This window comes from Lithobates pipiens, unplaced genomic scaffold (genome assembly GCF_037356315.1).
Source record: "Lithobates pipiens isolate NorthernLeopardFrog02 unplaced genomic scaffold, aLitPip1_a1.2 Scaffold_19, whole genome shotgun sequence".
NCBI lineage: Eukaryota > Metazoa > Chordata > Amphibia > Anura > Ranidae > Lithobates > Lithobates pipiens.
In genome coordinates, this window is record NW_027507764.1 from 331,045,293 (window position 1) to 331,071,756 (window position 26,464).

At 38.6% G+C, this 26,464-nt stretch overlaps 1 protein-coding gene across 2 annotated transcripts in view; it reads left to right on the forward strand.

Moving 5' to 3' along the window:
• CDH20 (cadherin 20) overlaps positions 1-26,464 on the forward strand; it is a 545,380-nt gene that overhangs the window by 369,011 nt on the left and 149,905 nt on the right. Inside the window, exon 1 of one of the 2 annotated variants that reach the window (XM_077492048.1) lies at positions 14,369-14,565. The exons of the other annotated variant lie outside the window; for it this stretch is intronic. The gene's annotated coding sequence lies outside the window, so the exon portion shown is untranslated. Of the gene's footprint in view, positions 1-14,368; positions 14,566-26,464 lie in introns of those variants that run through there. 2 annotated transcript variants of the gene reach the window in all.

Below are 26,464 nucleotides of genomic sequence, written 5' to 3' on the forward strand. Positions count from 1 at the left end.
CTGAATATATGTCAATGTGTGCATCTTTCATAAAGAAGGGACTATTCCTGTAGATTGTAGCACTGGGATTCAAAATTCAGTCATAGCTGAGGTTCTAATATTTCCTAGGTTGGCGGGGTGCTCAGTTTTCGTTTTCCAGTGCAAATACTTAGACGTAACTGTTCCTATTCCATGATAATTGGACCTACAATCCATCAATTTCACTTGTAGATACAACAATGACATTAAATTGTAAGCTTCCCTGGGGCAATAATGGTAAAGCCCCCACCACCACCACACTGTAGAACTAACAATAACAAATAGTCAGATTTAAAAAAGTGCTAAAAATGTTTCCATTTCACAGCAAGATTAAAATATGCCGTGAGAGTTAACTGAACCCAATGATAAAGGTAGCACAGAGAGGAAGTTACTTTTTGTTTATTATGATTATACAGGATTTATATAGCGCCAACAGTTTGCGCAGAACTTTACATTGTAAAGGGAGAGAGTATAGTTACAAAATAATTCAATACAAGAGGGATAGCATAGCACAGACTTCAGGAAATACACCATCAATTACCCTTTGAAGTGATTGCTGGATTCCGCCTGTAATGCATAATCGGAAATTTAGATGAAGGCATACTAAGCCATAGTGAGTGAACTGAAACTGTTTTTTTTTTAGCATAGTCGCACTATTAACTGGATTATTAACACACTGGATGACTTTCCTTGTTGTCTGGAAATGCTATATAAAGTGTATTTACTATATACCCCAAACTTTCTTTTTAGTTTTGGATAGAGTTTGGAAGGGTTAGAACACCTATAAGATTTGCATTACTGTCTGTGTTTCTCCAAGGGATACTCATCCTCTGTATTTTGTCCCAATGACCACTATTATGAAACGCAGGAGTTGATTTACTAAAGGCAATAGATTGTGCACTTTGCAAAGTTCAGTTCCACTCTGCAAGAGCAGTTGTTACAGAACTTAGTAAATGAGCAGAGGTTCTACTGACTTCCATCATCCAATCATGTGCAAGCAAGAATGCTGTTTTTTTTCTCCCCTGCATGTGATTGGGTATTCTTTGTAAAGTGAAGTTCTGGAGCAACTACACTTGCAGAGTGCCACTGCACTTTGCTAAGTGCATCTATTTGCCTTTAGTAAATCAACCTCAGAGAGCGAAGAGAGATCCAAAATTTTTGAGTTGTCACCGGTCAAGACGTAAGGATAAATTGTCTAGAGAAGGGCACCAGTTTTGGTGACAACTGCCTCAGAAAATAATTCCCTGCACTTTTTAGAAATTCCTTTTACTTCTTTCTGAATCTCTGGGACAGAAATCTCCCCACTGGGACATGGACAGCAACCATTTTACTAACAATGTTTTCCTACCATATCTAAATAAAACCAAAATTATTTGGCTGCACATATACGTAATTGACCATGCAATGTATTTATTTATTATGAATGGAGAATATAATGAATAATTCTAAAACATGTTCAGTTGAATCAGGCAATTACAATGTCCATGAAGGTTAGATTACAGTTTTATTGAAGTTCAGCCACTTAAGTTGTTTTGTGAAGAAAACATAAGGCTTAAATTGAGTTACGCTCAGTTGTAGTAGAGGCTCTCCTGCCTCAGATGTACAAAGAGCACCACTACCTTTGAATTTAATTAGTATACGCTTAGTATGTATGGCTTGGATTAAACAATGAACAAGGTCTTGAAATTGGTGTCACAACATCGGAAGACGTAAATAGTTTTTGTCTATTGTCAGTCTACAAAACATTGCAAGCTAAAAGCATTTTAGCATCCATGAAAACGGCGTATCCTTGTTCATAGCCTGATCCTTTTCTAACTGTATCAAATCTATTTCTACGCTGCATTGTAAGCAGTCAACATCGGTGTTGTCTTTAAGTTCCACGCATTCTTTACTTGCTTTACTAAAGGAGAAAGAACAGACTGCCCTGGTATAATTTGTTCTGGCAATTACTGCACAGCTCCAACTGTGAGGGAAGCCTCTGCTTGCTGATGCATAAAACCGTCCAGTCATCCAAGGTCCAAACAAAAGCAGTCTTCTTTTCTGTGTGTGTAGCGAAGCATGTATTGACATATTGGCTGGGGTACCAGCCCATTACAATCCTAGTGGAGGACAAAAAGAGATATAGAAACTGAAAGACGTAAAATGGAATCTGACAAGTGATGTGGATGAGCTGTTTTGACTACCTGGTCACATAATTCATCACAACATCTTTGGTCTGGTGGGTTTTTTAGGCTTTTCTCAAATGAGAGATGAGTCTTTTGCAAGACAGTTTCAGTAATGTGAAACTATTTCTTTAGAAAGTCTAAAAAAGAAAAAGGAAGACAGAACCTCTGTATCATGAGGATTATTGAAAGAGTACTGAACTGTGTAAAAATAAAAACAAGAAATAAATAGCTGGCCTTGAGTGACAACTAACTTTTGTGCCTGTTCATTTTCGTGACCACTGGCACATGATGTGCCGCTTATTGTTAAATTCAAATTTTGAACACCAGCAATATTTATTCATGGGCTTGTTAAAAGTAATTCAAACATGCCTCTGTGGAAGGCATTGAATGTTTTATAACTCATTCAAACTATGCACAGGAATAAAAAGAGAAAAAAACACCTGCCCCTTCGCTTGTGTTTTCCAATGTATACTGCTTTACTGATCGTAATATAAAAACCAATCTAGATTTTCTTATTAAGAGACACTCAATGAGGGGATCTAAATGATGGGGGTGTTTATTTGAATGTTGGGGATCCCTGTTTTCAGGGTGAGCTCTGTACAATGTTGGAACATGCCCTAGCTCTCACTAAAGGAGTGTAGACTTTTCTCTCAGAACACAAATGTTATCCTAGCTTAACAGATATGATGACATTGTATTCATTTAAAAGAACCACCCATGCGCAAAGGAACTGAAACAAAGAGAAATTTTGATTGAATAAAATTGGAAGACTGTAGGGAGCACAGCTGCACCTAAGCTATGTGAACAGTCATTCTTCTAAATGCATTTTCTTAACTTTTTTAGTAATTTCAGAAGTAATGTATGTCCAGAGAAGCAAAAATAAATTTTGATTTCAGACTGATGTCGGCTACAGTGGCTGATACAATTGGAAAAAAAAGGCAATAATATGGGCCATAATGCAAAATTAGAAGTTTGCTCATCATTGTAACCTTAGGCCACTAGGAAACCGAAATGTCAAGAATTGTCAACCTCTGTCCTCATATTACTAGTGAAAACTGAGCATTTACTGACAGGAGCTTAAATAGAAATCACAGGGCCCCAAAACAAAATGTTTGTGGGGCCCCCTCCCAAAGTAAATTTAAAAAAAAGTCATTACACTACACCCAAAAAACATTGCTTGCCTACTGATATTTCTAATAAACCTCAAAGGAAATGCTGACATTACAGTATATTTTCTTCACACAGTTTCTAATAAATCTATTAAATACTATTTTGAATCCTTTTCCAAGCTTTGGTGAGTGCATCTGTCTGTGGAGGGTCAACAATGCTGCTAGTCCGTAGAGAAGTAATGTCACCCCACCGGCTCCATAGAGTTAAAGCATTGTTGGCTTTAAAAGAGTTAAAGTCTACCTTCTGCACAGACAAACACACTTGCTGGAACTATGCAGTAATGTGTTCAATGGCAAAAGGGTTCAAAAAGGTATGTCCAATGAGATTTATTAGAAACTGTATGGAGCAAATATAAGTGAGGAGAAAACATTTAAAGGGTTTTTTTTTTTTTTATAGCTTTTTCTTGTACTTAAACACTACCACCAATGAAGCTGGGGAAAGGGAAGGGGGGGGGGGGGGGATTACGCTGTGTAATTATAACCCCCACTTGCCTAGCTAAATTGGTGGCAGTGTTAATGATTACAAGCCCCCACATTCACTGGTGGTGCTAGTGTGTATTGTGCATAAACCCCCTTGCCCCCCACCGTCTTCAGCATTATTATTGACAACTGGCAACAAGTAAATAATAACTTTGATGCGATCATGGCTCGCTGCACTGCCTCCTCTCACAGCACTTGCTGGTTCTGACTAATCACATCAGAGCATAAACTAGAGATTACTCCACACCTATTAGTCCTGGCATACACTGACAATGAGAATACTTGAGAAGCACAAGCACTGGTGACTGTGGTGCACTGCATGCAATTAATGGAACAATGGATGAGGATAGTGGACAAACTTCAAGGGACAGCTCATATCTTCTGGGCCTGACTGGGTCCTCCTCTGCCTCAAGCTCCATAGCAGCCTTGTGGGCAGCTACGACAGTAGTCCATAACTCAGCAGCTACAAAGAACAAACCTCAGTGACAAGGGAACTGTTATAAAGAGCAATATTTAAAGAAACAATGCAGCACTCTCAATATTCATAAAATTAAAATATATTTTGTTTTGGGAATATTGAAAGCCGTATGATGCCTAATGTGTGTTGATGTGCTGCTTGCTTGACTTCTCTGCTCATGCTTTTCCCCTTTTATATATGAATTAAAATTTAATATATGGTAAAGGGTTCCCTGAGTACCATGTCGAATGTGTAAATAGCAGCTTGAGCTATTAAGTGCTGAAGGAGCAGGCTTTAAAAAACAAAAACAAGACAAGGAGACAAAGTAGAACATATGAAAAACATCCAATGCACTACTTGCTGGTTAGACTATATAATATTCCGTATAAAGTTTTGTAAATTTTCTTGAAAAAAAAGTGCAGAAAACTAAAGAGATTGGCTTGTATCAGTGCTTACTGAAGTAGGGAGAGAATACTAATCTCTGTATAGATTATTTGCAATCTACAGCAATATCAATTGGTTAATTGAAGCAAGAGTAGGACATTATAAACAAATGCCCCATCTATGTGACTGCTTTTGCTCACTAAGGCTGCATTCACACCTGAGCATAGCGTTTTCAAGCAGAAAATCGCACGATTTTGCAGCGTTTTTTGTGGCGTTTTTAACCACAAATCGCTGTGTTTTTACCGTGATTTGCCGCGATTTTGTGCAGGGCAAAAGGCCACCAATGTTAAAAGAAGAAAAACGCCCAAATCTGCTCAATTCGAGCGACAAAAAAGGGTCCGGAACTTGTTTGAGCTCCAGGTGTTCGGCTTCAGGCGACATGGAGTGGAGATGTGAACCATCTCCATTGAGAATAATACATTTTTTCCCCTCCAGTGTTTTGTAGCTTCAGGCTTCAAGCTACAAAACGCTCAGGTGTGAATGGGGTCTAAAGATATATCTTAATTTACTGTATGGCAGACATGCTTAATGATGGGAATAACTCCAGGCAGAAATAAAGCAACGCTCATTAAGGGAGTTATATATATATATTTTTTTAAAAATCATTAAATGCATTTTTTTTTACACAATTAGAAAAGGTAGCTGATTTTGACTTGGAAATAGTCTCTTATCATTTCTTGCTCAGTATCGTTTAGACTACAAAAAGGAGGGGCAATGCTAGAAGCCAGCTAGGTGTGTTCAAGTGCAAATGTGCTGACAAGGAACATGCTGGCAGTAGAGTTTTGCCTTTCTTCACTGTCCATTCGTAGGTTGGGTGCAGGCACAAAACCTAGTTATGCAACTATTACATGCATATTAATAAAAATACTTTGGCAGGTAAAATAGATCACATATATGTATTCAGATGGCTGCATGGAGTTCAGCTGAAATAATCATGCATGTTTTTAAAATATGAGGCTTTACTTCACTTTTTTTGGTCTACTTGTGAACTGGCAAGGTATTTTGACTACAAGTTAAAAAAAGACAGAATGGGGGAAATTTACTAAAAAGGATGCACATAGAATCTGGTGCAGCTGTGCATAGTAACCAATCAGTTTCTAGGTTTTAGCTTAAAGCAGAACTCCAGAATCTAACAATTTTTGCAAATTACCGATCCTCTCCCTACGTTCTCTTGAACTGCTAACAGAGTGTAATGCCCCATACACTATCAGATTTTCTGCTGATTTTTTTCCTTCAGATTTACCAAAAACCATGTAGTGGAAGGGCTTACCTGATTGCATGCAAATTGCAACTCCTAAGGTTTGACCTCATATTATATGGTTTTCATAAATTTGAAGGAAAAACTCAGCAGAAAAACTGATAGTGTGTATGAGGCTTTAATGATCGTTTCTTACTTTTCTTGTAATCCATGCGTTTCGGCCCCAGTTTCTTAGGAAAAAATTGATCGCTCCTGACGCCGGGAGGGGGACTGTCTCTCTCACTCTGCATCACATCCAAGCAGGCAATGGGAACTATATTCCCCACTATGCAAAGGGAAATGCAGGAAATTAGTCATTGGGGGAGATTTACTAAAGCAGGAGAGTGCAAAATCTGGTGCAACTCTGCATAGCAACCAATCAGCTTCCAGATTTTATTGTCAATGCTAAATTGAACAAGCTGAAGTTAGAAGCTGATTGGCTACCATGCACAGCTGCACCAGATTCTGTGTGCAACAGTTTTAGTAAATCTCCCTTATTATGTGCATGAACTGGAGGAGGAGTGGCATGGATAGCCATATCTACTACCCTAAAAGGAAGCATATACAGAGAACTGGAGGGATGGTGGAGGGCAGAGTTTAAGCTGAGGGCCGTGTTTGTTATGCACATTGGGTGGCTCAGACCAGGAGTCTCAGACTACCGAGTCCGCCCACTACAGTGAGCAGGGATGTAATTACGTCTCGGCTCACTATAAAGAACTACAGTGGAGCAAAGACAAGACTGGTGGTCAGGGTGATACAGCGCATAGCGGCCACCGGTCTTACAAAGAGGATGTCTGAGGGATTAAAGCTAGGATTCAAATAATGCACCTTGGATTTCTCAAAGATTACACAGCAGGGAGAGAAACAAGCAGCACATTGCACTAAGGAATGACATCATAAATACTGTCAGATAAAAAATAGTTCATGCCCGGAGTTCGGAGTTCTTTAAAGTGATTGTAAATTATCACCTTGTAAAAACATTTTTGCATAGATATAAAAAAACATTATGAGTAATTTTCTCCCCTTTTTTATAGGTGATCACGTACCCTCTGTTCTCAGCTGCATAAGAGCTGGAGGAGGTGAAGCAACAGGAGTCTGTCAGGACAAGTCTGATCATTGGAGGGGAGCAGGCTGAGTTCCCAGCATAGATAGAGATTTGACCACGCTATGCTCTCCTGCTTAGTTTGGTCAGTTTTTTTCATAAGAAAACAGAGGGACTGGTAAGATCACCAGGGATTTCACATAAAGGAAGCAATACAAAGCGAACAGGATACTTAATCATACAAGTACATGGTACAACAGGCACATAACAGTAATATGAAGTGTTGGGGTAACAAACACTTTAATTGAACAAGCTGAAATAAGAAACTGATTAGTTACACGCATACCCCACTTTTAAGTACACAATGGGGTTTATTTACTAAAGCTGGAAAGTGCAAAATCAGGCTCCCTTCTGCATAGAAACCAATGAGCTTCCAGGTTTTATTACCAAAACTTAATTGAACAATCTGGGGTTAGAAGCTGATTGGTTTATATGCAGAAGTGAGCCTGATTTTGCACTTTCCAGCTTCAGTAAATAAACCCCATTGTGTACTTAAAAGTGGGGTATGCCTGTACTATGCACAGCTGCACCAGATTCTGTGTGTACCAGTCTTCCTAAACTGGTCACATTCCAATTTGTCAAGTTCCACCAAAGTTCTCTGGTTTATAAGCCCTTCAGTTCTTTTGTGGTGCCCTTACAGCAAGATATAACATTATTTCCTTGAACATATAGGGGAGAGGTTGAGCTCTGGAGGCCACAATGCTGCTTTCTCTGACATACTTAACAGAAAGCAGGCAGGGAATTATCAGTATGAGCAAAATAAATATTGCCTGCAGGCCATCAAGCCGCCAAGTATCCAGCCTGACAACCCTACCAACCTAGGCTATAACCTATGTTGCTTGTCCACAACAGATCTATTTTATACAGTCATGGGAATGTTATATGTCTAAAAAAAATCCATAATATAAAAAAGTGCCTATGAGCCCCAAATATTAGGTACAATATCCTGGAAAACTAACATTCCAAACACTGCATTGTCTAATTTTATAAACTTTCACTAAACCAGTACACTGTCAGAGTATTCTGTACGGTTGTATTCATAAGAACAAACAATGTGTTGATCTTTTCAAAAGAACATTCAAGATATACAGTATATGGAAACTCTGGGGTTATTTGTTGTGTCTTGTATTTTTGTTATTGTAGCCCACCATTGCCTGTCAATGTATATAGACCACAGCTTTTTACTATAAGGTATGCTCCTCAGTGCTACAGGGACATGCAACGCCACAGCATTCAACAGTTACAGTGAGACAAAATAGCTTCTGACAATGCCCCCATTTTGCCTTCCCTCTATGTTCTGTGGCCTTGGGCAACATTATTCTTTTTTCCAACATAGATTATGATTCCATAGGACTATTGTGAGTTTAAAGAAGAACCAATCATATGTACTTATCATGTATTGCTTTGAAATGTGTTATTAGCAATTCATTGTCTGGCAGAAGAAATATACATTTATTTCTGATGTAACAAAAATCATGGCACAGCAAAACAAACACTACAATTAATAACAAGCTTCATGGTTACATAGTTACATTGAAAAAAATAACATGTACATTAAACTTAACATAAAAAAAGTATTATGAATGAATGAATGACTTGTATGGCGCTACATATGCAAACTAAATTGCCTCAGGGCGCTTTTGCTGCCAGTGTCTATCTGGGTTTTCAGAAGAGATGGGTCTTGATCTTCTTCCTGAAGGCCAGATAGTTTTCCTCCGAGCAGATGTCCACGGGTAGATTTATTTTCAAAAATCCAATTGGTAAAGAGGAAGGCATTAAGCTTTGTTAAGTTCAACAGAACTTTTCATTTTAATGAGCTAAATTCAATCCAGCTACATTAAAACAAAAGATTTTTAAAGTCTATTCTCTTTAACCCCTTGACTCCGGCTGCACGCAAATATGTGGCCTCTTGGCGGGTGGGCCTTGATGACAAGCAGCCCAATATGTGTGATTTAGTGTGAATACAGCTGTGCCCTGAGCGGGCGCTCCAGACACAGTTATTGGCGGGCTAACAGAAAGCTCCCATCAGCTTTCTGATCATGTGACCACCCAGACAGCCAATCGTGGCAGTCACATGATCATAAATCCTGTCCCGCCTCCCAAAATTCGAAACCTCATAAAGGGCCAGGAGGTGCCAGCTCTAAGGGGTTAAACAAAAGCAACAACTGGATGAGTATAACATCTGTCTCTGCCAGCATGCTGTAGAAAAGAACCATTGCTCTCTGTATGGAAGCAGTGGTGTCTCTGCAGAGGTCTAACATGCTCCCTGCTGAGTCAGAGCTAGATATCTTCAATCAGCAAGTTCACACTCCCTACTGTTTGAAGAGATCCAGCTCATGTGTATTAAGGGGCTTGTCAGACCTTTGGAGAAATGCCACTGCTTCAAAACAGAGAGTAAGACTTTTAGGCCTGTTCACACATACTGCGCTGACCTTCATTTTTAAACACTGTAAGAGTGCAGATTAACACAAGGACAATTGTTTTCTTTGTGTCCTATTCACAACCACAATGCCACATATATGCATTTCAACCCCTTGATGCTGACAGTACACAGATATGTGGCCTCACTGGACTCTCTTTTTTTCTGTGGGGCCGCGTATCTGCATATCTGTCTTTGTGCTGGGAGCACTTTGGGGTCTCAGCAGGAGCCTTGGGTCCCATACTAAAGATTGGGACCCACAACTCCCGGTTCCAGGTCACCTGATCATGTGATAGCCTCTCATTGGCTATTACAGTGATCAGTCTCTGTAAAGTCCGCCCCTGTCTTTCTCTCTCTCTGCAAATGGAGAGGAAAGATACATTGTATCTTTTTCTCTCCTTGCAGAGAGAAGGAAACAACTGTGTGTAAAAAATAAATAAATATATAAATAATTATAATAAAAACATTTAAGAAAACATAAAGAAAAAATACATAAATCAAGGTTTGATGTAGGTCAGTGCCAGGGTTAGTGTTTGGGGCAAGTAAGAGCCAAAGTTTAAAGTCAGGGTCAGTTTATTTTGGACAGGATTATTTTATTTATTTTTGTTAACTTTTTTTAAATTAGTATAAGTGTCAGTTAATGTTAGTGTGCTTTAGGTAGGATAAAAAAAAAGAAAAAAAAGAAAAATATGCGCTATTGTTTCTGGGCTGCACTACGGTACAATTAACATACACATTTGTGGTGTCGCTGCAATTAGCAGGAGAATTTGTTTTGGGTTGTTCTTTGGTGGTAGGTTATGGCAGTAACAAGAAATATACAGCTAAATTAAAAAAATTTTTTTATTTTGGACCAGTTTTCCTGTGATAATAAAAACACAGGAGATATCTATTACCATTTACCACCAAATGACAGCCCAATTTGTCCAGACAAAAAAACAAGGTATAATCCACCTGGATGTAAAAAGTAGTTGTGATGATATGTGCGGTTTTCCTAACACAAGTCAAAGTTGCAAAATTGTTCTTAGGCATTAACATTTGTTTTACTCTTATGCCCCTTACACACGATCGGAAATTCCGCCAGCAAAAGTCTGATAAGAGTTTTTGGTTGGAAAATGCAATTGTGTGTATGCGCCATCAGACTTTTGCTGGCGGAATTTCGGCCAGCAAAAGATTGAGAGCCGGTTCTCAATTTTTCGGTCAGAAAAAGTTCTGATTGGAAATTCCAATTGTTTGTACAAATCCCGTCGTGCAAAATTCCTATGCATGCTCGGAAACAATTCGACGCATGCTCGGAACCATTGAACTTAATTTTCTTGGCTCGTCGTAGTGTTGTACGTCACCGCGTTCTTGATGGTCAAAAGTTCAGTGAACTTTTGTGTGACCGTATGTATGCAAGCCAAGCTTGAGCGGGGATGGTTTTTCCGACAGGGAAAATCCACTCGTGTGTACAGGGCATTAGGCTACTTTTACATTGGGGTTCTTTTCAGGGGTTTTAGTACTAAAAATAGCACCTGTAAAGTGCCTGAAAAGAGCTTCTCATGCCTCCCCAGTGTGAAAGCCTGAGTGCTTTCACACTGGGGCGGTGCATTTGCAGGAGGGGAAAAAGTTCTGAAAGCAGCAACTTTACAAGGACCCATGCATCAGTCATCTTAGAGTGGAAGTAGAAAGTGTACAGGTAAAAGCTGGCTAGTAAGCTGGCTAGTAAGGTGACTCAGTGGCAGGGTTTATAGAAATACATAAGTGGCCTCAAAAGTTCTGATATAAGGTCCAAAACTGCCCTTTATTTTCATGTTGTGTGAGCAACAAATGCACTCCATAGCGCAGTTTGGCTTGCTCCAACTACTCAATGTCCTCAGTCACATGTGGTCAAGATAAACAAGGAAGTTAAGAGAAAGTGTTCCGCTGTCAATCACTAACAACAGGTAGTGAGACTGTAGAACCACTTTAAAAGATGTTATATATATATATATTGAATTAATTGAAGCAAGAATTGCTTTCATGTGTTTGTTTTTTATTTTTATTTTTTTAAGATTGTAGATTTTCTTTTTTTGTTTTTGTTTTACACTCAGTTGCAATAACTGGGGAGGAAAATTGAAGTTTGTGGCTTCACTAAAGAATTCTGATGAACTGGCAGGATCACCCAGTAATTTCCACCTAAAAATAGAGTATTTACTTTTGGGTCAGAGACATTTTAAGTTTTGGATTCGCTGTTTGTACATACATTAAATTACCATCTTGCTTCTTGAAGTGTCTTTGAAACAGTATCCTACTATTGCAAAACATATTCCTTATCTCTGAGCCCTTTTCCTTCTTCAATCTGCTAAAAAGAATGCCCTGCTGGTAGTAAATGTTTTGTCTCTGTGATAAAACATTTACATTTCTATATGGTTACATTTACATACTGTCCTGCTGCTGACCAATTTTTTTTTCTCAAACAATGCCAAAAGACTATACCTACTATGGCATTTTTGACAAATTGGGCACATGGGGATACAGCAGGAGGTTCTGGTGTACTTGGGGTGAGGGTGTGGTGTTTTAGATGCAAAGTGTTTTACATTTTTTTCCAAGGCTAACCCAAGGTGCTAAGAAATAAATTATCTAGTGAATAGACTATCAGCAACAACTGCCTGATGCCTTATTGACCCTTCTAAGCCAGCTAACCTAATTTCAAAGGTCAGAGTGCATTATGGTTACAAAGAAGTCAGCCTAGATCCACGGTGAACGCCTAGTAGTGGCCAATGCACACCTCATCCTCATGCTTAATAATACTGTATTAGACAAGCTCCACCTCTTGTGTGATGCAACTTTTTTTTAATAGCAACAAATACTAGAATGTTTTAATTGAGGCACCATGCTGTATACGTGATATTCAGGATTATTTTTCAGCTCTGCAAACCACCAAATATGAAAGAGTAGAGACAGTTTTGGGTTTCCTGTACACACCTTCCTCTACTGTTCTCTTGATGATGAGCCAAAATATTCCAAACTCAACAGAATGAAAAACAAAACATGGAAAAGATTAAAGTGGTTGTAAAAGCAGAAGTTTTATTTTTATCTTAGTGCATTCTATGCATTAAATTAAAAAACCTTCTATGTGCAGGTCTCCATCCCGCTAATACTTACCTAAGCCTATCTAGATCCAGCGATGTTTCAGGAGTGTCTTGGCTGCCCAGGATTCCCCTCCTCATTGGATGAGACAGCAGCGTAGCTCCCTCTGCTGTCAATCAAAGTCAGTCAGCCAATGAGGAGAAAAAGGGATGGGCCCAACCCAGGGCTCCGTGCCTGAATGGACACAGGGAGCGGGGGTTCAGGTGCGCCATAGCAATCTGCTTGCTGTGGGGGCACTCAACAGGCGGCAGGAGCAAGAAGCACTGAAGAGGGACCCGATAAGAGGAGGATCTGGGCTGCTTTGTGCACAACCAACTGCACAGAGCAGGTAAGTATAACATTTTTATTATTTTTAACAAAAAAAGAATCTTTAGCATCACTTTAATATACTGTGTACATTTTGAATCTTCGAGGTCTTCTCTCTAAACCCTCTTGTTCTAAGCAATGTCCAACTTGCCATTAGGGTAAACACATCCCTGTCAAAAGGTTATGTGTACGATCAGGTGTCAGTACTATTAAAAGAGTGTAGCTATTTTGGGGACCCCTCTTAAATTTACCCTCCTCTTAAATTTACCCTCCTGCTGAAGTGCATGAGAGCTGGTAGCATGGCAGAGCGTCACTTGCTTGCTGGACTCTTACTGATAGGGATTTCTGCCCACATAACTGGCGGGTGTCCATGCTGGTCTACAAACTATATTGTAATCTGTAAACATAAGCCTATCTCTGAATTTTCTATATTGGCAATATTCGCTAGTTTGTATAATAAAAAAAAAATTTAATGATCCTTTATATCCTTTATATCTAATGTAAGTTTATTTTAAGATCAGAAATTTGTATGAAAATCCTGAGAACAAACAGCAGACTGCAGAATCATCTATGTATCAGATTACTTTATAGACATAAGATGAGCAAGAAAATATATTCCTCTTGTGTAAGAGAAGTCACTAATTAAGAAATATAATTAATTGCTGGTATATTAAATACTGCACAGCAAACAAAACCATCGTGTTTCTTTTCCCTGGAGCTCCAATTTCAGTAAAGAATAGCACAGGCAGACCCTGTGTCCTTGTGACTCATCAGAATTAAAGATCCAATAAGTTTCCCAGATAAAACTTGCTGCTCAGATGGCAGGGATGTACATTTATGTACAATATAATCTCTCTACAATTAGTAGGCTGCCAGCAGTCTAAAGCAAACAAAAAATGTAGCTAGCGGATGATAATAACGACAGCATTCTCCCAGAGTACTGTAATTCCTAATTAATAATGATTTAAAAGGCCAGCCCAGATGCATTGTTTATTTGCATAAAAGGATATGCGACATTAAAAGGCTTGAGCTTCTAATTAGGTACAGAGAGCATCCAATTAATCTTGAAAATATAAAGAAAGGTTACAGGGCTCTCTTATATCACAGCTTATATGCATGTTGTTTGCCAGCCTAATGAAACAAGCTACCTGCAGCAAGACCCACCAAAGAGAATTTGTAAATGGTTCTCTTTAATTTGATGTTAAGACTCAACAAGAATACACACAACGTGGTCTTTGATCAATATACAATTAATTTTAATATGAGAATATTGAGTTGTTGTTTTTTTTTCTTTTTTCTTTTTTTTTTTTATCATAATAGAGCGCGGTCAATGCATCCAGAGATTTTTACTTGTGAATGACTTCTTACATAAGTCTCAGAGGGCTTGCTCAGTGATTCAGCTTGGAGGGGGTGGGATGCAAGAGGAGGGAGAATAGCAGATTGAAGCACAGATGCTGATTGGTGTGTCTTTTTGAAATTCTCTTGTTCAGTTCTCAGTGAAAGTTGCTTGCCCTCACAAGTGACAATTCAAGTTTTCCTAATTTAAGAGAGTGAAAGGCAGCACAGTTGCTTTACAGTAACTACAAGGTTTATATCACTGGAATCCTAAGTGGACTGAACAGCACTTTATCAAAGAATCTGGACCAAAGGAGAAAAAGAGGTAGGTCCCTGTTAACATTTTTATGCCAATGATGAAAAATAGAAAGCGGTCTTGTGATTTGAAACACGCACACATCTTTTATGCATATATATATATATATATATATATATATATATATATATATATATATAGAGAGAGAGAGAGAGAGAGAGAGAGAGAGAGACAGATAGACAGACAGATGGATAGCTCTCTTTCCCTCTCTCTCTCTCTCTCTCTCTATATATATATCTATATATATATAGATATATATATATATAGATAGATAGATAGATCTATCTGTATATATATATATATATATATATATATATATATATATATATATATATATTGGAATGTATTTATTTTTAATGCTGTGACCCATAGGTTGTTTAAAATGTAAGCTAGCTTAGTAAACAAAAAAAAGTATATAATTTAATAACGCAGATACTGTTAAGTTGCTTCTGATTAAAATTACAGGCATACCCCACTTTTAAGTACACAATGGGGTTTATTTACTAAAGCTGGAAAGTGTAAAATCAGGCTCACTTCTGCATAAAAACCAATAAGCTTCCAGGTTTTATATATATATCTTCTAACCCCAGCTTGTTCAATTAAGCTTTGGCAATAAAACCTGGAAGCTCATTGGTTCCTATGCAGAAGGGAGCCTAATTTTGCATTTTGCAGCTCTAGTAAGTAAACCCCATTGTGTACTTAAAAGTGGGGTATGCCTGTATCATTAGCAAAAATTGGCTATATTAAAACTGTGCAATATTTAACAATACCCCTTAGGGTAAAAAGCTCCAAGGACCTAGACTTTTGTCACATCACAGCCATAACATGTCTGTCGCTTGTCTTTTAGTTGTCTAATGTAATGCTTGCCACGTACGGGCTGATTTATTAGCTGATGTCATGAATATTTATGTTTACTATAATCCATTAGCAAAATGATTACAAACTTTTTCAATATTTCCCAGTGGAATACTTTAACCATAGTGGTATAAAATGAACTGTATGGTGAAGTTTTTTGTCATTTGCAAAATAATAATTAGAAAAAGTAGCAGATTAGTTCTGCCATATAAAGAATGGGCATACATTGGATGTTCTATCACTTGGAAGAGAGATCTGTACTCCCTTCTTAATATCCACACCTACAAACATGTTTTGCAAAGTCAATGTCAAAATATACTTACCAAGAAAAGTTAATAAGGATACATAGATCACTGACTTGGCTGTAGTAAACTGAAAACTGACCGGTTGTGATGGGTTAGTGCACTTTATATATTGCCACAGCTGTTTGTATGGTCCATGTTGGCTTTAGGGCTCTAAAACTTCTGTAGAACTTTCTGCAGAACTTTTCAAGCTGGATGTATGACTTAAAAATAGAAAGCGGTGGAGGAACTGCACTTCCACTTAAAATAAATAATGTGCTTGTAAGCCGTGGATAAATGATGCTAAACTGATTTTATTAATAACTAGATTACTATGCATCCCTGCCTTATTTAATAGAACTTTAAAGAGACACATTTTTTTCGCTGGGTTTAATTTTCTTCTCACCTTTTGTGACAGCATGATGGAAAAGGTTATTTCAGCTATCTTTACGAAGCCTGAATAATGAGGCTGATTGTTTTCCATTCATGTACACATAATGTCGATTTACTATGCTGAGAGGGGAGAAAACACTTCTCCTGAAATACTAATTGGGATTAGAAATGTTGCATTGCTAGAGGGAATGTTAGAGAGCAGACATCCCGCTTACATTACACCGTATTACTTTGGCGATTCAAATATTGCAGAGCGGAAATGCTCTTTATGTGTATACTGTACTTAAATCAAATAAGCACTTCATTACTTTCTTTTATGTATATATGTGCTTTTGACTATGAACCCAAGCTCCAAGGCAGAAATTAATGAGAAACCGTTTCTTCACTCCTATGCAGAAATTCAGTTTATTAATTGGATTCATTTCAAATAGCTGCAGGGAAATTGGGATGGGTGTCTGTTTTGTATTTCCCACACACTCTCTAACAAGGTATCAATGAGGTTGTCCCTTTTAATTTACAAAAGCAGAGGACCCAGCTGAATACAGTACAAAGCAGCAGAGCTGTTGGTTGGGTGAATAGAGAAGGAATGGGTACTCGCAAAGGGTGATCATGTCACAGCATCTCTTTGAAGCAGATTCACTGTTCTAAAACAGTCTCCTAGCATAGAGGGGAACACATCAAGTTTCCATGCCAAGTGCCCATTCACACACTGCTGCCTCTGCTGAGCTCTCACACACAACTCAGAGAGTCATCTTTTTCCTACAGAACAAAGACTTTGGAAACTCTGGTATTTTGAAAAAGAAAAAGACTGTTCCTTGTGTTACTATATTGGGACAAAGAAACAGACTATTCCACACATTTATTCAGAATTTCAAATTTGGCAATGTAAAAATGCAAATGCGATAAACCTTTAATCTATTTTGAATTACATTTTTCATACACCACATTACTTGTCATGATTAGCCTAGGCTATTCTAATGCCGCATACAAACGATCGGAATTCCGGCCAGCAAAAGACTGATGAGAGCTTTTCATCGGAAAATGTGACCGTGTGTATGCTCCATCGGAATTTAGCTGTCTGAATTCCCGCCAGCCAAAAATTGATAGCATGTTCTCAATTTTCCCGACGGAAAAACTTTCTATCGGTAATTCCGATCGTGTGTATGCAATTCCGACACATCAAAAATCAGACATGCTCAGATTCAATTAGGAGACAGAAGCTATTGGCTACTGGCTATTGAACTTCCTTTTTCTAGTCGCCTCGTACGTGTTGTACGTCACCGCATTATAAACTATCGTAATTTGGTGTGACCGTGTGTAGGCAAGACAGCTTGAGCTGAATTCCGTCGGAATTCCGTCGGGAAAACCATCAGAGCTTTTTCCGACAAGAATTCCAATCGTGTGTACGCGGCATAAAAGTAGTTACACACATTCCTCCTAATTCTACTTTCTAGAGTTTTGCCAGGTAGCTACTCACTGCCCTAGATCAATAATATAAGGAGACCCAGTCATTCATATATTTCACCAGCTTTGTCAAAATAATACTTATTTGTTCTTCATATTAAGTTTGTGTATTTTGAAAAAAAAGAAAATTTCACCTTGTATGATTTTTCACCCTATATCTGTGAGTTCTTAGTAAAGATGCATTATGTTTCTTTCACATCTTATGAAGGCAACATGTCAATCCAAAACCTTATGTTTAGACTCCCAGAATGCTTTGCTGTAATGTTCATTATGAGTTCATCTAGACGACCAAACTAGTTGTTAGGAAACAATGGGACCAGCAAGAGATTATGTTGGCATCTGGCACTTGTGAAGCCTTTAGCGAGTTGTACATCATTGGTGCTTGCATTTGGAAGTATGCTTTTTGGCCTATGTCTGTCTCAAGAGTAGAAAACAAATTAAATATGTATGAAAATTTTATGTGTCGATGGTAAAATATGTTGACTGATGTCATAAATGATTTCTGTTGCAACTGTTTCTCCAACATGGACATGTAGTGTATACAAGTAATCATTATACTGTACACAGTAAAGTATGCTTGTTTATTTATACCTACAGGTAAGCCTATAATAAGGCTTACCTGTAGCTACAGTAAATAAATTCTAAATGTGCACCGTTTAGGAGATACAGTATTTATTTGGTATCAGCCGGTGTTGTTACCAGCGAATATGCGGTGCACTCTCAATGGGCAGCATGCCATCTATTGAGAGAGTTGTACCACAGCCGTGACTATCATATGCTTATATCTTTGCGGCTTGGCCATTCACATGGTTGGAGCTGGCAAGAGACCAGGTAGGTAACCAGGTAATATTGGAAGCCCTGTCAGCAGTGGCAGCACACCTCTGGAGGGCTTAGTTTTAGGATAGGTCTTTCATAATTTGCTAGTATGCAGTGCATACTAGCACATTATGCTCTTAAATCAGAGTTCTGCCCAAAAAAAAGATTCAAAAGTCAGCAGCTACAAATGCTGCAGCTGCTGACTTTTAATATTAGAACACTTACCTGTCCAGGGCACCCACAATGTCCTGACCTGAAGTCAATCTGTTCCTTGGCTCCCGGGTGGGGGTGCCAGCATTTTTGGTAAGGTAATCAGGAAGTGAAGCCTTGCTACTGCACATGCGTGAGTTGTGCTGCGTGATCTCACTGGTCCCTGCTGTCTTCTGGGACCTGTGTGTCTCCCAGAAGACAGCAAGGGGACAGTGGAGGGGCCGGACATGGCATAGATTGCCGCGGATACTGCTGTGATCTATGCCAGGAATTGGGAGTAAATACCTGGAGTATACAGGTATCTGCTCCCCCCACCCCCCTGACAGGTGCCAAATGTGACACCAAAGGAGGGAGGAATCCAAAAATCGGAAGTTCCATTTTTGGGTGGAACTCTGCTTTAACTTGCAAAGTGAAGATTTTTTTTTTTTTGCAGTTTATTACATTCATGATTGTGGGAGCAATAGTGTTTTGGGTTAATTACAGATACTTATATAGTGCTGTCAATTTATGCAGCACTTACACACTACACTACACTACATATATATTGTACGTTGACCTCAGTCCCTGCCTGCAAGGGGCTTACAATCTAAGGTCCCTAACTTACATTCATACACATACTAGGGACAATTAACCTACCAGCCTGTCTTTGGAGTGTGGGAGGAACCGCAGTACTGGAGGAAACCCACAGTCAGGTAGTGCCATGGTTGGCATTTGAACCAACAAACCTAGTGCTGCCAGGTAGGAGTGTCAATCACTTATCCACTGTGCTGCCCACCACTTAGCCACTTCTTTTTGTTAAAGAAAACAAAAAGTTATTAGGTCTTGTTAAAACCATGCTAATCTGAGAAAGAGTGTTTTTATAAAGCATTTGCAACTAGCTTTTTAAAGCTAGTTGCAAGCTATAAAAAGCTTTTTGAAGCCTTTATAGTATCCTCTAGTTCCAATTTGAGGATGTTGACAGTCATCTTAATGAGAGTTTTGTCTGTCACTTTAAACAAGTAGCTAGCAGGCTTTAGCAGGCTTGAAGCTTGTTGAAAGCCTGTTTAAAGTGTCAGCCAGTGCTGCTATTAAAATGTGTGTTAACATATTCAAACCGAAACTGAAAGGTGTATTAAAGAAACTTCTTGATGTTGGCTAAGAACATTGCAAACATGCTGTAAAAGCATACAGTACACATTGCTCTTTTTGAAGCTAAATTCTATGTGAACACAGTCTTCCTTCCTTTCTGGACCTGCAGGATCCTTTAAGATGGGGGGGGAGGAGCAATTGTAGGGTTAATATACGATAGGGAATATACAGAGCAAAAAAAGTCAGATGTACTCTATGCAATACAGTGATAGACCAGACTGCTTTTACAATGAAGTGCTGGCCTATAAAACAGAACACTTCACATTTTTTATTCAGAATTGGACTCTGATTAGCCCCCTAAAACATTCAATGTTAACATTTTTATGCTAATGGTAAAACTGCCAGTCTACCAGCACATGTTTGACAACAATAATCCTAATGTGTGCTCCCTAAGTGGAAAGAATTATGGGAGTTTGCTATAGGTAAGTTCGCGGTTCTAAGTGACTATATTGATACATAAATGTGAATACTTTGTATTCATTAAAAATAAAATACTGCAACATTTTGCGCGTCTTGGATTTGCAATATAGGTAGCATCCTATTAGCAAACCCATAATCCAGTGCTGGGTATTCATCTCAGAAGAGATAATTCCTTTGTAAGCCACTTTATGCAGTTTTATTGAGGATTATGAATGTGGCTCTTGTAAAGGCATGGTTAAAATACAGTTAATTGTCCCAGTTTAACACTTATCTTGGTTTTATTAACCATAATCCTCTTATCAAAATACTTGAAACAGCAATAAAACCAAAACCCATCATATGGACTATTTTTATAATGTAAATGCAGTACTGCTGACAAAACAGCACCTTTGTTTAATAAGTGAAGTAGTGTACTTAAATAATCACAGTATGGGTTCTACCAGCTTTTCCCATTTCTACTTATAAATCCCGAATTATAATGCAAAAGCAGATTTATATTGTTATTTTTCACTTATTTTCAGGAAGTTCACTTTATTAAACATATGAATATTTAACCTGAAAATATTTTTAAAAAATACCATAGGTTTATCTGGTTTGATCAATATATGATGGCATGTTATTCTGGAGAACATGTTGGCTATTGCTACCAGTCAAATGTCATCTTATTTCCAGAGCAGGCTTAAAATGAAAGGTTGTTATGGGCACCCTCTCCAAGTTTTGTTTTCATCCTTCTTTCCTTCTTTCAGAAAGTTCCTTGCATTCTCACCCTTAAATGACACATCGTATTATATATATATAATACTTCTTTTTATATAAATTTCTTCTACAGAGAAAACCTAATGATTAATGATTGCCAATGTGTGGTATGGAAAAATGCATAGCTTGGTTACAGAGACCACCAGCCTCACTGAGATCACAGAGGTCTCCATGCTGCCTTAAGGAGCCAAAAGCCACATTTGTACTGATTGAGACAGTTCTATTCACTTTTAAAGTACTACCGTGAGATTGGGGTTTGTCCTGACAGTTAAATTGAAAAGCAGTAATTTGTCTTAAAGCCTCCCTAACACAGAATTTCTCGCTGTCTTTAAGAGGAGGTTCTGGTCGTTTTTGGTAATGGTTGCCTGGTTTTGTATCTGTGTTCATTGTTTCCCACCGATATAATCATATGGCAGAATGACAGACATGTGGTAATGACTGACATATTACTACAGAATTCATTCTGTCACTGCATTTTGGTTGCGCAAGTATAATTGAAGGTAATATACTGAATAAATTGGTAAAAATAAGCAAGCAGACTTGCAATAAGCAATTATTATTAAAAGATAACTCAAGACAAGACTACATTTGTAATCATTGATATGCTATCATGTGGAAGTTAGATCTGTTACTATCTTAAAGTATGCCTGAACAAAAAAGGTCTCTACAGATAATTAAATACATTGTCCTATCTGCTTGAACTATGAGATATAAGTAAGTAAGCAGATCTAATAACATACTGTATGCATTAAAAAAATGGCCATAGACTTCGAAGATTGGAGAACACACTTCTATATTTCAGGATGTTCTATGCCCAGCTAGTGCTGAGCCTCTGTTCCAGGGCTTTTATTCTCACTTCTATATATAATACTAATCAGATTCTGTGCTTTAATTAAAAGATGAAATTCAAGTACCGGTAGGTGCTGTGAGTAACAGCTCTACATTTGCTCCACATTTTGCAAATCAGATCCATATAGTTTCAGTGAGTTCAGAAGTAAGTACACTGGGTGCTAAAACAGATGAAAAACAGCTGTGGAAAAGTATATTGCTGGGCAGTGGTGGCCCATCCATAGACGGTGCATTGGTGCCGCCTCACCTATCCATACATCCAGACCCCTGATCTACATATCAGGGAACTGAACTATGGATTCCAATGTGGGGTGGGTGTTTTTTTGAAGCACCTGATTAGAGCCAGAGACTCTAATAGGCTTCAAAAAGGGGTGGGGTCGGAGCGCAGAGCATTGCGCTCTGATCCCACCCAGTTGTGTGTCGATAGCGAATTCATTGTTTCTATTTTCACACTAAAGTTCCACCCTGCCAATCGGGAGGAAGGTAGTGAGACCTATTTCCCAATTGGCCAAAGATTCAGGCGATCTTATTGGATGCCTAGAGTTTTGGCGGAAGAGGAGACACACGCCAGAGGAAGCTTGAGGAGAGGACACCACAGCCCCGCTACATGATTGGGTAAGTGACAGACTGCCCACTGGGTTTGCTGTCTCAGTGCTGTGCCTCCAGGGAGGTGTTGTTTGTTTGCCCCCCCCCCCCCAAAAATAACCCTCCAGTCACCACTGTTGCTGTGGCTAGTTACATGAATCTGGCAATTATGCTGGGTACTGACTTTAAGATTCCAGTGCAAGTATCTTGAGATTATATATCAATGTAAACTTAATATATGATGCAATAAACCTCTACCACAGGGATGTCTCATTGGGAGTGCTGTGGCTGTGTCCCATAAACAGCAAAGGGTCTGTCAACATAGGGATGCACAGAACACCTGTGCATCCCCATGGTGGTAAAATAAGGGGGTAAATAGCCATATGTGAACCTTAGGCAAGGTGCGGTCGTAGGTCACAGCATGGGGTCCAGTGCATCAGGTCTGAATTTTTGCCTGAATTTGCACCTGAATTGGACCCAAAGACACACAGACCCCCTTTGGAATGCAGACTTCGGCTGCCTCGGACCTGGGTGAACTGGCTCCATTGCCGTGGGGAAACCCACATCCAATTTGCACATATGTGAGCCCAGCCTTACTTTTGAGGCCATAAATAAGATTTACCATCACCATCCCCATACTTCCAGACATTAAATTTGAAAATGTCAGTACACTGCCCATCTACTCTGGGTTTGTGCTGTGTTTTTCTACTCTGGTGCCTCTAAGCTCCTAGGCATGTGCTGGATGGACCTGGCTATGAGACACACATGGCCAGGTCAAGTATTATAAACTGGCATTTACTGGTATTTACAAAGAAGGCAGAATCTGGAGTGTGAAAGTAAGTAAACATGTTACAAATTGGGAAATTCAAACTGAGCATGTTTACACATGAAAAAGAGGAGGTTACTTTCAGTAAAATACACTTCTAAACTTGTCACAGGTATAATGATTAAGCAAATAAAATTGCATGCAATTCTCACCTATTCCTGTAGTTAATAGGTAATTTTGGCTCTTCTTAGTTTCATTGCCTTCTTGTTGGTCAGTTAAACTGCCCATCACATTTAGGCTACATTTACACCTTTGCATGTGGCTTACCTAAAGCCCAACCATTTTGTTCTGCTTTGCATAGAATCTTGAGGTGTTAGAACCCCTGTTAAGTTTTCTTATTTCTGCCTTTGTCCCTATTATAGAGATTCACTCTATTTGTCTTGGTGACCATAGTCACTGAAGTGAAGGGAAATCCAAAATTTTGAATGACCATGAAAACAGCAACAGGGTTGAAATCATCCAGTGAGGACACTCTTCTGGTGACAACTGTCTAAGAGAGGAATTATTCTTACGTCCTATGTCTAAAGAAAGTGACACCAAAAAGGGTTTCAACCATTCCCCACTCCAGCCAAAATAAAAATAAAAGTTTGGGCTTTAGAGTTACTTAAATTATTAAGAACGCTCTTCCAAGTAAAAAAAAATCACATTTAAGTTCCTTCATTGCAACCCCAGTATTGTTTTGCATGCTGCAGCATTTTTAACAGTTCACCCTCTGACTTCTGCATTTGATCTTTCTTCCTTTTGATCAACTTCTCTTTAGAAACTCATCATTTGATCTTAAAATAATGAATGATAAAAGAAAAACATAACTCAGTGAAAAGTATGAAGTACAGATTCCAGCTCATTCAGAGTAAAGACTGGGACTGACATGTGGTGGGATTAACCTTTTTACTGCCCTAATTTGTCTTTGATCTCAATCCTGTTATACCCAAATAACCTTCCAGTCAGTAGCAGCTCTTTTTGCATTTCAAATATTTACATATTCACGATATGTGTCCCATATGTACCATTTTTCTGCTGCTCTGCACAAAAGAGGCTCATTTGTAAAGGGGAACTTGTAAAGTGCGACTCTTGTATGGGAAGCTAAATCAGGGCTTTTGTATATAGGTTTCCGTTTTTAAACAAAACCAGAAAAATACGTTGTTTTAATAAGCCATGAGCTAAGTGGTTTTCATACAGACAAAGGTCAGCCATAGTGGTATAAAGGATTCATGCGTAAGTCACTGTACATTAATCTTAAAGTATAACGTAAGGAAAAACTTTGTTTACTTTCAGTGGAAAGGGATCAGAACATCTGTCAGGTTCTTATTGCTGTTTGTGCCGCTGTTTAGTTGATTCAACCTCCTTATTTATCTTTTTCACTGTTATCACTGACAGTAAAAGAGAAAGAAATTCCCTAATTTTGAGCAGAGAGAAAGGATATCTTCCAATTGGGACACTAGTTCTGTTGACCTTGGTGACAACCTTGAATTGCCTTATTTTGGAAGGATTCCCTCTCTCTTACTGTTTTGGCTATGGAGCAGGAAGTAAAAGAAAATGGAACACAAATGAAAAAAATGGATAGGGGTTATAACCATTCCTTACTATATACAAAATTTTTAAAAAATCAAATAAATAAATAAATCATAAAAGTTTTGCCTTTGGTTCTATGTTAAATGAGGAATAGTATCACTAGTTCCTCCTCTTCCTCAGTAAGGCAATGTAAGCAGGGCAGAAGCAGCTATTCATGATGGAGAGGTCAGGGGCATAAGATCACATAAGGGAAGTAAGGAACTAAAAAGTTTTATCTTGTCTTAATTTTATTTGGCACAACAAATCACACTATATAGCTAGCTCAGTGGTGCTCGCTCCCCGCTCTCGAGGAGGTTTGGGGGCTCGAATCTCATTAAATATTATTATGCTACTCACCTTAGAGCGATTGTTTCATGGTCAAATAGAATGGCATCTAGCACATGGTCCAAGATCGAAATATAAGCGTCACTTGCCCAGTTCATCCCTGTGCTATGCTATGGTCAACCTTAAGTACATCCATTACATTACATTACTGAGAAGCTTATGTTTGAACCCTTTCTATATAGAAGAAAAGCTTACACCTTTCTCTCTCTCTTCTCCTTGTCTGCCCCTATTGAACATGCTTTTCAATCTGGACATTTCTGATAGCTTGTCCTATAGCCGGATGTACCCTTGGTCACAAGCTGGTATTTTCCAACTCTGAAATTTAGTGCACCCACTTACCCGTAGACTTTATTCTTTTGCTGAGTTACAACATAAATTCCAGATCCCTAAGCAGCTTTTTTATACATACCTCTAGTTCCAACACTACTTCTCTTCCAAATCCTCTAACTCTGGAGAAATCCACTCCGTTTGAACTATTATGTGCCCTAGGCCCCAATCAGGCTCATCTTATTTCATCCATTTACCAATACCTTCACGACGCCCATCCACTACATAATACGTCCCATTCTTATATGAACAAATGGTCCCAAATTCTGCAGAGGTCAATTACTCTCCCACAATGGCAAAAAATATGGGACTTCATATCTAGAGCCTCGAGATATGTGGAACAGAAAGAGACTGCGTATAAGATTTTGTTATTTTGGTATAGAACTCCAGAGGTCCTTCACATGTAAAATTCTGAGGTTTCTTGGTGGTGCTGGAGGTGCTATGGAGCTGTGGGCTCACATTTTCACATATTTTGGGAATGCCCTAGTATCCAACCATTTTGGTCCCCCGTTCACTCTTTCATTCAAACTTTACTTGGACTATCAGTTCACCACTTCATTTTCTCCTAGGTCTGCCTATCCCTGGTATCCCCAAGCACATCTGGAAACTGAGCTCCTTTATTCTGTTAGCAGCTAAACAAGTTATTCCTTTAGAATGGTTGTCCACTTCTACCCCCACATCTCAAATGCTACAAGCTCTAACCGATATCCATAGAATGGAACATCTCACTGCTGTGGTTCATGACTCTCTAACCCAATTTTCACAAATTTGGGATTTTTGGGACAACTCTGAACTTAATCCAGAATCAGTATGTCCGATTAATTACTGTTTCTTTATCTACCTTTTTGTATTGCAATATAATATGTCCATTTTCTATTTCACGCCCCTCCTTTCTACCATGGTGTAACCCCCTCCCCCGATTACACATGTTTAACTTTTTTTTTACAGTTTTTTTTACTGACACATTCAGTAACCCTTTCACAGATATACCCCTTGAGCCATAATTTGCTTTTTGTGATGGTTTCATTTTTTTTTTTTCGTAAGCCTGCTCTGTGGGTTACTACCCTGATATGGTTTATGATATTTTCCATATCATTTTTGT